This window comes from Sardina pilchardus, chromosome 10, assembly GCF_963854185.1.
Source record: "Sardina pilchardus chromosome 10, fSarPil1.1, whole genome shotgun sequence".
NCBI lineage: Eukaryota > Metazoa > Chordata > Actinopteri > Clupeiformes > Clupeidae > Sardina > Sardina pilchardus.
Window position 1 is genome coordinate 22,568,624 of NC_085003.1, and position 12,264 is coordinate 22,580,887.

Genomic DNA, 12,264 nt, shown 5'->3' on the forward strand with positions numbered 1-12,264 from the left:
ATGGAGAAACATGACACCATGTCATAAAGCAGCGCCATACACAATGTGTTACTGTGAATGGCCCATCAACACAGCAAGCAAGCCTCGTCTGTGCCTAGTAACCGACCTGCTATATTCATTCATGCAACGTTCACTTTCTGATCTCCAAATAAGGAGATTTTTGAAGCTATTTTGACGTAGATAAGCAATTCACAAGGAGTGAGAAAACCACAAAAAGTGTGTTTTAAAACTGGGTGTGCCTCTAAGAAGAGCACAACCCTTGTAAAGTCGCCAGTCCTTCCCATGGCTACCACAAAACACAAATCTGAGAATCAAACACCAAACACAAATCTGAGAATCAGCGCATATTCCACAAATAAACGAGCAACACATCATGACTTTAAAGTGAACTGCCGAGAAGGAGCTACAGTTTACTCCAGATAGGGGTGAAGCAAACTCAAAAACTTTAAATGGCATAGCTCACCTAGCGATAACAGACGTCATGAAGCAAAGCTTCATTTTTAGATTTCCATTGGGCAAATTCACATAATATAAAACCACCTTCACAGCTCAAAAAACACAAATCTTGCGCACAAAATGGGCTTTGCATTCCAGCGCATTTCCACTCGGTGCAATCTCATTACTTACGTTGATTGAACAGGATTCCTCAGTCTTGAGGGAGAGAGGGGGTCAACGCCTGGCTCCTGACCCCGGCCACTGGTGCTCCCGTCTCAGGCAAGAAGTTGTAGCGAGTCCCTCTCTGAAGCAGGCTGTGAGGAGGAAAGGAAACACAGAGTGGCCACACGTCAGACGCCCGGCCGGCAACACACAGAAATCTGACCAAGCCTGCTGCTGTTTATGTCAGAGAGGCATCGTTAGCGGCCATGCATGACCAGCTGAGCCTAAAGATCTAAAGCTGCCCAGCAAGATAGACGCAGGAAGTTGCATAAACAAGGGGCCAAAAGGAACATGACACGTTTATCCCTGAAGGCAAGAAGCATGTAAACACATGACAAGCTAGACCCTTAAACCCCCCCCCCCCCCCCCCCGAGACTGGAATTAACCCATTCAGTCAAGCACTGGAATTAGCAATGGCAGAGAATTTAAGGCAAGCGGGCAACTCAATCAGACTGTGAAATGCAACATAAAACCTAATCGATTAAGATTCACATCATGTCAAATGTGGGGTAGGATCTGCGTCCCCCCCACCCCCCGCCCCAAGGTAATTCATTCAGCAGAGATAGGGATGTAAAAACCAGAGGGGTTGCCCCCTACCCTCGTCAACAAATCACACCTGGTGGTAAAAAGGCCATAGCCATGTCTACAAAAACTCCACAGTTGAATGGAGAGTGAACAAAAACACGGGCAGTCTGTTGTGAGAAAAACACAGTCAAAACAACACGTCCCATTTGACCGAATGACAGATTGTTAGCATCATCACAAAAAACTTGCATAACAGAAGAATTTGTGGCATCCTCTGCTCTCAGCTGTGAGGCAGGTTGCAAACTAGGCTACTTCTACCAAAAGCATCAAAAACCTTTTCAATAGCCCAGGGGTGGGGGGATGGGGATGGGGTCAAGTTTGATATGCTTCTTATTGGGACTTTCATCAATACGCAGTCAGTAGTCTATGTAAGAGTAATAGAGTTGAGCTAAAATACAAGGGAGGATGCCTAGCTTGGAAACGTCCTCATAACTGCACGGGCGTTTTGCCACAGAGCAAGAGAAGAAGAGGCAAACTCTCACAAAAGTGAAAACTGTCGTCCTTTTTGGAGAAGTTCTCACCTTGGAAAATGTATTGGAAAAGAGTGGACCAACAGCTTAATTGTTTATATCATTTACATGCAAACCTGCAGATGGATCAAACTCCCCTGGAATACAGCAGGAATATGGACTGATCTGTAAAGGACTCTAAAGGTTACACGAAAGTAGCGGAGCACACCTGGGCTCGACATTAGTGGTTGCCCGATTGCCCTTGGCTACCAGATTGTTACAAGTGGCAACCAGATTTAGTTGGCTTTGGTGAGCAAATCATCCTGCCTGGTTGCCAAGCTGGGAACGACTTTTAAAAGTTACTGTTGAGCCCTGAAGTACAGTCATCTACTTGTCGTACTTCAGCTCCTAAACAAAGCACATGACCTTGGTCACATAACAGGTCGAGTCGTGTAGAACAGGGATCAATGGAAACTCAAGCTGCAAGGGCAGCAGGAAGATCGAGTCATTGTGTCCACAACAATTCCCATAAGGACAACACCTCGGGCAGCTGACTTTGGGTTCACTGTAAAGGAATTATGAAGCACACACACACACACACGCGCGCGCACAAACCTCGCGTCACAATCTCGATCGAGCACTCCTCCCCCTGATAATGACCTGAATGCAATCACAAGTGCTGCGGGCCTGAATGCAATCACAAGTGCTGCGGGCCTGCACCACAACAATGCACATCAGCTGAATGAGGAAATGAGGTGTGAACTGTAAAGCATAGACGTAGTGCGGCTGAGGGTAGAACATGTTCGTCCTTGAAGAAAAAAAAAACAGCTACCTGTTTCTTCTTTCTTTGGCTTTGTGAAAGGCTACTTATGTTTGAGCTCAACAGCCAATCAACTTCCCATCTCCTCACCTATGCTCCTGGCTATAGGTCTGAACCAATAATACATTTGCTTCCTGTTTCCCACTAATGGAGCCAGGACTCTGAATGAACACCAAAGTTCTTTTAGCACAAACAATGAACAGCTAAGAGGACCATGGGGAGAATCACTGAATTGAACAAAACATTATTAGAAGATTAGAATAATCATCCGCCTTCAGTCAAATTAATTCCATTTTGCAGACAGATTTAGTGAATTAAGCTAACAGGCTCACAACACTGTGGCTGTGTGCTTAGACAGGTACAGTAGGTCTAGCAATATTGACAAGTCATTGCAATTCCATACACGGCATGTGGCCAGCTGTAGATATTACTAAAACACATACTTTATGATTATGGCCCGTGGCAGACACTGGATATTTTGTCTGCAGTGACATACAATAACAACAATACACATTATAATTTAAAAAAGCAATCTGAAGACATCAGCCTCTGTTACTGACGAGCTATAAAAGTGACTTGGTGAAAAACAACAACATGCGGAATCCCACAATCTCCACAAAGTGAATTAAGAGGAAAAACCCACAACTGTCACTTGTGCCAATCAGGCAACTGAAATTAGTTTTTTTCCTCCCCCGTACTGAACTGGGATTAACAAATGAAATTGCACAGCGGTTAAGTTGAGGACAGAAAGCAGGTCACCATCTGTCTGCGCGACTCACAGGGCCCAGCTCTCTCTCTAGAACTCCAGGACATCCACGGACCCTGCTGGCCCTTGCGTCACTGCCACACACAAACCCACGGCATGTCCGTCCAAACCGCTGATGCACGAGGGCACTTTCAGTGGTTGCGATTGGTCACGGACACCGCCAGGGCGTCACATGATGCACCTAATGGAATGTGTAGTGTGCATTATCAAGCTCATCTATTCGTCAGGGATTCCAAACCCACGGTGCAATAAAACCACTGGAACGCGTCTATGTGGGAAGACGGATATAATAAAACGCTGATCATATCCCACACGGAGAGACCAGTAAACATACCAAGGCAAGGCCTGTGCAACACTCTCTAATAGAGCCTTCAGCGGCATTTGAATCATATCTTGCAAATGAACCCATTAATGAGCTTGCTTCACGCAGAGGAGGAATTAGCGTTTTTCTGTGGGCGTGTATCTCTTGCTCTAAAGAGCACTCCTCCGCTCCTCGAGCAACGTCTCCTGTCCTTGTTCTTATCCCCCACGTGCCAATGCATCTCATCAAAATGGACAAGTGGCAAACTGACAACAGCAACAAACAGTCCAAATCATCTCGGGCCATGAGTGCCATTAGCCATTCTCTCAGGCGGTCATCGGTAGGTTAGGCCATTTAGGATAATGGCTGACCTGACCACACAGTGATGGAACTGACCTGCACTCTGCCCCAGTGCTGCTCCCCTCCTCTTAGCACCTTTGGCTCTCAGGGGTGCGTAGTGGGGGCATGTTTATCAGGGGTGTGTAGTGGGGGCATGTTTATCAGGGGTGGGGGCATATTTCTCAGGGGTGTGTTGTGGGGGCATGTTTCTCTCCCTTCACATCTATGGTAACATGGGATCAAAGACAGAGGGACAGATGTACCTGCTGTCCCGACTCTCCATCTCGTCCAGACTAGAATTAGATTGCCTAATTAGGACTTGACGTGCCGATTCCAGAGCAGCTGATGACAGACCAGAGATCCTGGCCACACGATGGCAATTATGAGTTGATTACATATAAACCAGGATTGGCACCAACAGAAGGCCAAACCCACTGGGAGGCCGGACTCCCTCACTGGGCTCCCTGATGGAGACAGCTGTAGCTCGGCGGGGGGGGGGGGGGGGGGGGGGTTGATATACGGGGGCCACTAGAGGATGGCAAGGTCCACACATGACGTCAGCAAGCTCTAATATCTCCTTGGTGAACTGCGGTGAATCTAGTGCAGAAAAGTGTACAGAGCGTGCCGTGCCGCGTACAGTATCTCAAGTGTTTGTTGACATTTCTGAGATGCATTTTGTTTACATTACTCAACAGACCCGAGGATGGTAATAAAAGACTGTGTACACAAAGAGCAGCATGATATCAGAAAAGGACTTTTTGAACCGGCAAAAAACGGCAAAAGAATGTAGTCGGTCTAGGCCCATTTGACTTTTCACATCAGAAAATGCCACTTAAATGTGAGGTGTGGTGGCTGTCTGTAAGGAAAAGGTCTGTGCCTGAAGTTATCAGAAACTTTCAAAAACTGTTCTATGTAATGACTTCCTTGAAGTCCTCAGGCACTGTGGCTGAATTCAGACATGGGCAGGTTGAAAAAGCTTGAAATGGTGCTTGAGAGCTTTACGCCCTGTGTCAACGGAAGTCGCATGAGGCCCTTACAACCAGAGTTTAATCCCCATTTACTCACTCATCACCATCCAGGTGTGACAAGTCACATTCTTAGCATTCATAGGTGATCGTATCCATGTGCCTGAATTCAGGTGTGGGCCAGATTGTGATATTTGGAACACTTTGAAACAGTTAATTTGTCTAGTTCTCACTTATTCATCACCATTCAAGTGTAAGCCACACTCGAAGCACTCAAGTCAACATTATTCAACATGGATTTTATTTTATCTTGAGCTACTTTTTTTATCTTATTAGAATAGCACCCTAATATTGCAATTTTTAATAACGATGCAATGATCTATGTGCATCATAATATATTATGCCACAGTTGTTCTGGGGCCGTTGCCTATAATGAAAGAATTGAAAGCGCAGACTTGAGCCTGGAAATGTGAAAAGTAGGTTAAAGAGATTCACAAGCCACACGGTGACATGGCATGCCTCCCCCCGGCTTCCACTACCGGCTGATCAAGTTGGAGAGGCTGTCAAGCGGCTCAAAGCGAATGACGCCATCTAACACGCACGTCTGAAGTCCCCATTCTTGGCAACGGTCCTACCTCTTGTTGTAACATCCAAGATGCACATGCAAAATTGAACGAGTTCCCAATCACATCTGGACAGAAAACTGAAACCATTATGCAAGCAAGGCAATTATGAACACCGATGCAATAACTATGCCAGTATTTTTCCCGAGTAACATTATACCATATTCTGATACTGCATAACACAAAATGCCAACTCGGAGGAAGATGAGGATAATAATGGAACTAACTAATCCACAGCTGGGGAGGGATCTCAAAACGACTGGAATTTCCTAAACATACACCTTCGAGTCATGGATTAGGACAGGAAGGGGCCCACCAGCAAACTACACAAAGCTCACATTTCTATATCACGCACAGCACTGTAGCCTAATGTACTTGCCAAACGCAGTGAAACAAGCGCCTGACCGATGTCTGTTTCAGATCACATACACCTTACCGTGACTGCTGTAAAAATGCATACCAAGTAGCCAATGCTGTCTACTACATGTCATTCTATAATGCATGTTGCGCACAAGACAGCGACAGAAGGGCCAATAGGCTACGGCTATTGTGAAGTTGACTCTGGCATGCTGAATCGTGAGGGGGCATACCCTAATGACATGTCACGAACTTTAATTTCCATTTCCACCAACACACAAAAATGCTTTTGGCTGTTTTGAGATGTCTGCCATTCTATAGGAAACGCTGCACACCAAAAGGGGCACTAAACCGACGCACGATGAAGCCACAGTTGGACAGTGTTGTAAGTTGCCCATCAGAATCTCTAGAATACCATCATATAACGTTAAGCTATTTAGTCCTGAAACTGACCGACGCTCAGTCCTTCACTTGTGGCAAACGTGATACCCGTGAGTGAGTATAGCAGTACGCATCTTCTTACTGCACTGTTTCAAACATGTTCCGACAACAGATTTCAGAGGTCTTCGAGTGCCATTTAGGAAAATTAAAGTTTTTGCAAGCCATAATTAAAGCCAGTTCTATCAACACAAACTACTAGTAAACGACTCAAAATAACTAGATTTTGTTTAACAGTGCAAAGTCCATTCCATCACATCTGAACTCACGCGCCAAGCCTTTTCCCCGCGATGGTCCTTTGAATCATTTATGCGCTTCGTTTTTCCGCAATGTATCCAACCAACACACTTGTCAAACGTATTTCTGTCGTGTAATTTCCAGTGAATGGTTTAAAACATCTTTCAATTATTTCACAACATGCTAGACGAAACACTTACAGCAAGACAACAGGAAACACTCCTAAACTAAAACTATTTATACATTTAGAAATGTTTAAGGTTTTCACAGGTATGCCCAGTGTGGCTTACTTACTGTGAGACAACCGGCAAATGTTCAATGCTCTCGTTTTCCCTCTTGCTTATTGTCGTCTGTCACGAGTGCTTGTGCCTCAAACATTTACATCGCCGTGCTCTTTGGGATTGCAAACACCCTAGAATTCGACAGATCTATAAACTTACCGTAATGTGACAAATAGAGACAATTCACTCCGTGCTCTTCTACCGTAATTTTTAGAAGAATGTTACCATCGAGATTGTAGGGTCGTGTCCAACCACAGGAAACACCTTTGAGATGCAAACCTACAGAAGAGTTTGGATGTCGATCAGATGAACTGTAGGCTTAAATTGAAAAGTGTGTCAATTGCTCTAAAATTAAATCTTGATTAGAAATTGTTGTCTAGGCCACCTAATTTTGCCCTCAGAAATGGAAGGTAGGCTATGCCTATTTCCCTAGAATTTACTTTTACTGTCTTGGAAATTAACAAGCTGGAGCGGCTATGCAAGACACAGTGCTGAAGAACATATCTGAACGTGTACACATATGGTTAAACAAATCTCAGAAGACTCATATTGAAGGACAGAGATGGGTCTGTAGTTCCGGAGTGCAGCAGAGTCTAATTTAATGATGGCGTTTAATAGCCTACTGAGGTTTTGAGGCTATATACTGTACATGGGAAACTCTCTCTCAAATGAGTCTAGTTCTGTTCAAGATATCCAAGACCAAACAGCACTAGAATTGTGGATTAATGACTGTTAAAGTAATATAAACTTCACTAAGTGGGGAATCCATGGCCCATGCAGAAAAATCCATTACAAACTGGCAATTACATTTTTTAATCATTATTATTTTGCTGTGTGTGAAAAACTTAACCGCATCTCTCTCTCTCTCTCTCTATCTGTTCTTAGGCCTAATTGTATCGCTGAAAAGTAAAGGTTATAAAAATACAACTTGGAGTGTGAGACTGAAATGCTGTTTTAGAAGGTAAGTTGGTCAAACAAAAGACAGCAAGAATTTAAGGTTGTCTTGGTAACCTACAGCCAGTCAAGTGAGGTGAGACTGAACAGACACATGCACAAGCTCCATTTCCCTGCTTAATGTTTCTGAGGGACTTTCATAACAGTCTGGCGCAGAGACGGCTTTGAGTTTCTCCATGTCCTTTTAGCCTCCTCTGCAGTGTCACTGTTAGTTTTAAAAAAGACAGCTGCGCTTGTCTGTGTGGCCTTGACTTTGCCACAGATAACCACAAATGCACACCCACAGACCTTTCTGCCAACACCATTCATTCAAACTCTCTTGCCCTGAGCAACCAATCAGATACCAGCTCTCCCACTGTCTGTGCCAACCATAGGTGCCAACGGAACATCTCAGCAGTTACCGAGACAATACGCACCATCGCAAATAGCCCGATTTCCTTGGTATCAGAGAGCCATGAATGACAAAGGCAGGTGTCAGAAGGGTTCCGTTCCTGTATTGGAAACCCCCTTTCCTGTGAAATGGTGATATTACCATGAAAAAAAGACTGACAGTAATATTTGAATATATAGTATTTTTAAAGGGCATTTTCTGAAGCTCAATTTAAAGGGGCATTTCTGATTCACGTTTCAGTGTCTAGATGCAAGCACACAAGAGTTCAGAGACTGAAGTGAAGCAAACGTTTTCACCTTTGGTGTAGTATCCCCTATCCATCTTCAAAATCAATGGCAAGATGAAATTCAGGGAGCCTTGTGATCACTTTTGCAGAAGAGAACACAATGTGTCTGGCTGGCACACAGCAAAAAGCCATTCAAAGTCTGAATAAATTCAGTGGCTGGTGTGCAAGAAGGAAACAAATGCCCAGTTTTTAATCAGCTTTTCAGGAACAGACAGACAGACCAAAGCCCCATTCTTTCAGGTAATTCAAAACTCCCCCTCACCTCAGTCTATAGGCCTACAACTCAGCCTTGTAAACACAGGGAGCTTGAAAGAATGGTTTAAGTCATTATCATGTGGTGAGCAATTATGTATACCCTCGATGACACTCTGTGCAAGAAACAGTAATGCATCCATTTTGTTTCGAGTGGGAGCACAAAATAAAAACTCTGGAGAGTATTATGAAGAATATGATGCATTAGCAGGACACATAAAGCATCTTAAGTGCAACATCACATTAGTGCTGTAGCTTTGCTGATGATGCCTGATTCCCATTCAGTACTGGTTAATATGTAACGCTTCATTTGAGTTCCTATACAGTGCTATAGTGAAGTCTCTTGCTCCCGTAGAATGTGTTCCAAGGGTTGTGATTTGAGCTTAGGGTTTCGCACAGATGTATTGTTATTTAAAGGCTTTATCCCAGACGGGTTAAACTCTCAAGTGCTGAGCCAAATATCTCTCTGCCGTCTTGGCAGTGAACCATGTAACTGATGAAGTCTCCATCTAGTGCAGACTGGTCTGATACAATCTCATTTCTAATGTCAAGTTGTGGATGTGAATGTTTGAGATCAACTGCAAAATGCTCACAATTCCAGTTCTCCATCGTGAAGGAAGGATTGTGATATGAGTCATGGTGAAGCATAGGAAATTAGTTTGTGACATGTTAAGGTCCATAAAATGTACACAGAGGCCTACAACAACAACAACAACAACAACAACAACAATAACAACAACAACAACAACAACAACAGCAAATTGCATTTGTAAAATGTTTCTTAAGGCACCACTTTACAGTGTCCAGTGACACAGCGTCCTCCATAGCATGAAGAAGAGAGGGTTTTGCTCTGAGTGGGTGTTGTGTAATAAACAAAGATTAAAGTGGGCACTGTTATGATGGCAGGGCGGAGAAAGTGAGAGGGCTTTGGAGAACCAGAGGGAGGGAGGGTATGAAGATTAAGGGGGTGGGGAGGTAGCCTGGCACGCCCTCCCAGTGACGCAACGCCTTCAGGCTTTTGCTGCTGGTCTGGTCAACTGCTCATTGAGAAGGATTTCTGAGATCCCGAAATCTGCGGAACTGCCCCCTTTGGTCGAGAACCAATCAACTTTGAGCAGCTCCAACGGCTCTGGGTAGAGGCGTGTTCAAGGCAGAGGAAAGAGTGTTGTTATTGGTTTAAACTCGGCAAACCGCTTTCTGACATCTACCAGTAGCAAATCGAGGCACTTAAAGGAGGCGGGTCAACCAGCGCTTGCAAGAAACCATGTTAGCACAGGCTGTTGGTCAGACTAAAATCTCGCAGAGCCTTTGAAAGTCGATGGTAATCAGGCTAGTGGGGAGGGGGGTATCACAAAGCCCTGCAAACTGAGCTATGGCCTCAAAAAACTTCAGACGCGTGTAAACCTGGCCTTTCAACGAGAAATAGAGAACAATGGCATTCCCTCTGAAACAGTGTCAAGGTTCTGAGAGAGAGAGAGAGAGAGAGAGAGAGAGAGAGAGAGAGATTTGAAAAACAATACAGTATAATCTTCTGGCTGGCTTCTGACTGCTGTAGCTCCAGACGTTTTTGCTTCTGCACTGAAACATGTCTTGGCAAAATGTCACACAGTAGCTATGGCAAAGTGGAAGGCCGTTGTTATCTAAAAGGGACACTATGTTGTGTTTTGGTGATAATGCAGCTAGTCACCTGCTGGTGAGCAAGGTATAGGACTGGCTCACGGAGGGACATTGGTAGCACTGATAGAGCTGTTAAAGGGAAACTATGCCGGTTTGGTGATTTCATCGCCGGTTTCGCTTTCGCTTTTTGTTTTCGGTTTTCGATCATTTTACGCTTGCAGATTTCTTTGCAGAGCTTCCCCTACAGCTTTAGCGTGTATATTTCACAACATTTTACAACTCAATCGGTCAGGCTGCCTTTTCATGGGCATGATCGCGAGGCTGGAGACTTTCTGTTTTTCAGTGCCACCGTCCCTGTGGCACAAACTTGCATGCATGTTTTTTCCGCTCAGAGGCGCTAGGGGGAATCGAGACAGCCGTCATTCAACACGAAATAAGTCAAATAACCATTCCAATGACTCCGCAGCTGATTAGTTAAGGCAAATTAAGCTAAAAAAAAACTTGCATAGTGCACCTTTAAAATAACAGGAAAGGGCCAGACTTACTCTACCCCTCACAACCCCTAGTGTGGCACAAAAAAAGCTCCCTGGTCTCGTGGCCGTCCTAAAAGCAGCCCTCACAGATGTGGCTGACAAATCGTCCTTCCTCTGAAGAATCAAATTGACAGCCAGCGCTAGTTTGTTGCTGTGCGGTCGGCTGGCTACCCCCGGCCTCTCGACTGCTCCTTACTGCACTGGCCCAGAACAGCAGTGGGACCAGTGGCAAAGTTAATCCAATATCAATGAGGTCCCTCCCTGTCACCGCCAGACACATTCTCTGCGCTGCTGTTTTTATCCGACTTATGTAAATGGAACCATTGCAGCAGGCCCCCATGATACTTTGTATTTTGAATATTGCACCACATTCGTCGGTAATGGCTTAATAAGGTCATCATTCTTCCCCTTTATTTTTCGAGGAGGTAATGTCTTTACACAAAACCCTGCTGATGGATTCTGACCATAAGGATATGTTGTTGTTGTTGTTGTTGTTGCTGCTGCTGCTGTTGCTGTTGTTGTTTACTATTTTGGGAGTGAGTCCCCGTGTGCGGTCCCTCTATGCTAATAGTGTGTGCTATGTAAATGGAGGAGCCTGCGGTAACCTCTATGCTTCCATGGGCATGTGGTGGCATATTAAATCTGTGTGTGTGTGTGTGTGTGTGTGTGTGTGTGTGTGTGTGTGTGTGTGTGTGTGTGTGTGTGTGTGTGTGTGTGTGTGTGTGTGTGTGTGTGTGTGTGTGTGTGTGTGTGTGTGTGTGTGTGTGTGTGTGTGCGCGTGTGTGTGCGTGGAGGCCCAACTCAATAACGCTCACGAGTCAGAGTCCTGTGGAGTCATGGGGGGAGACCGAAAACAAGGACCTGGATTCACGCTAGCAGCTTAATTATACACAGTTTAACAGCTTGCCATTTTCCCCCATAAATGCTGCACTACATCAAAGGTGCGCCGACGTGGTATTGTGATCAGCCGTGCGCATTAGCATTGACACTGTGAGGTGCATGTGAAGCCAGTTAATTGAATAGTTCAGTGCTAGCCCTGATGGGTGAATCATCCGTAGTCGCCTAGAAATTAGTTTGTATTTTGGGAATAAACATGACTGATAGTTCTGTAGCCAAAGCAACTCTTGAACACTTGTGCATATATATGGGGTATTACATAATCCTGTCGCATCTGCTGCAAAAGGATATCTAAGTTGGTCCTATCATCTATTGCCTAAATATATTGGAAAAATTCAGCGGTTTGATAAATATTCATGAAAATAAAATGTGTGTAATAAGTGAGTATATATATATAGCCTACAATGTGTGAGCATTTAGTATAACTTTGTCATCCCTCTTCAGTCATATGGTCGAAATGGACTTTTAATATGCCTGTGTTGCACTTAGAGGGCACCCTGGTTATCCCTGACCTCT

General features: G+C 44.6%; 2 protein-coding genes across 2 annotated transcripts in view; one reads left to right on the forward strand and one right to left on the reverse strand.

Annotated features, from left to right (window-relative positions):
• tp53i11b (tumor protein p53 inducible protein 11b) overlaps positions 1 to 6,959 on the reverse strand; it is a 55,187-nt gene extending 48,228 nt beyond the window's left edge. Inside the window, exons 1-2 of the mRNA XM_062547086.1 lie at positions 6,832 to 6,959; positions 628 to 749 (exon numbers count right to left, since the gene is read on the reverse strand). The gene's annotated coding sequence lies outside the window, so the exon portion shown is untranslated. The remainder of the gene's footprint in view (positions 1 to 627; positions 750 to 6,831) is intronic.
• Positions 6,134 to 12,264, forward strand: part of LOC134093811 (lysosomal protective protein-like) — a 32,077-nt gene continuing 25,946 nt past the window's right edge. Inside the window, exons 1-2 of the mRNA XM_062547075.1 lie at positions 6,134 to 6,247; positions 7,704 to 7,779. The gene's annotated coding sequence lies outside the window, so the exon portion shown is untranslated. The remainder of the gene's footprint in view (positions 6,248 to 7,703; positions 7,780 to 12,264) is intronic.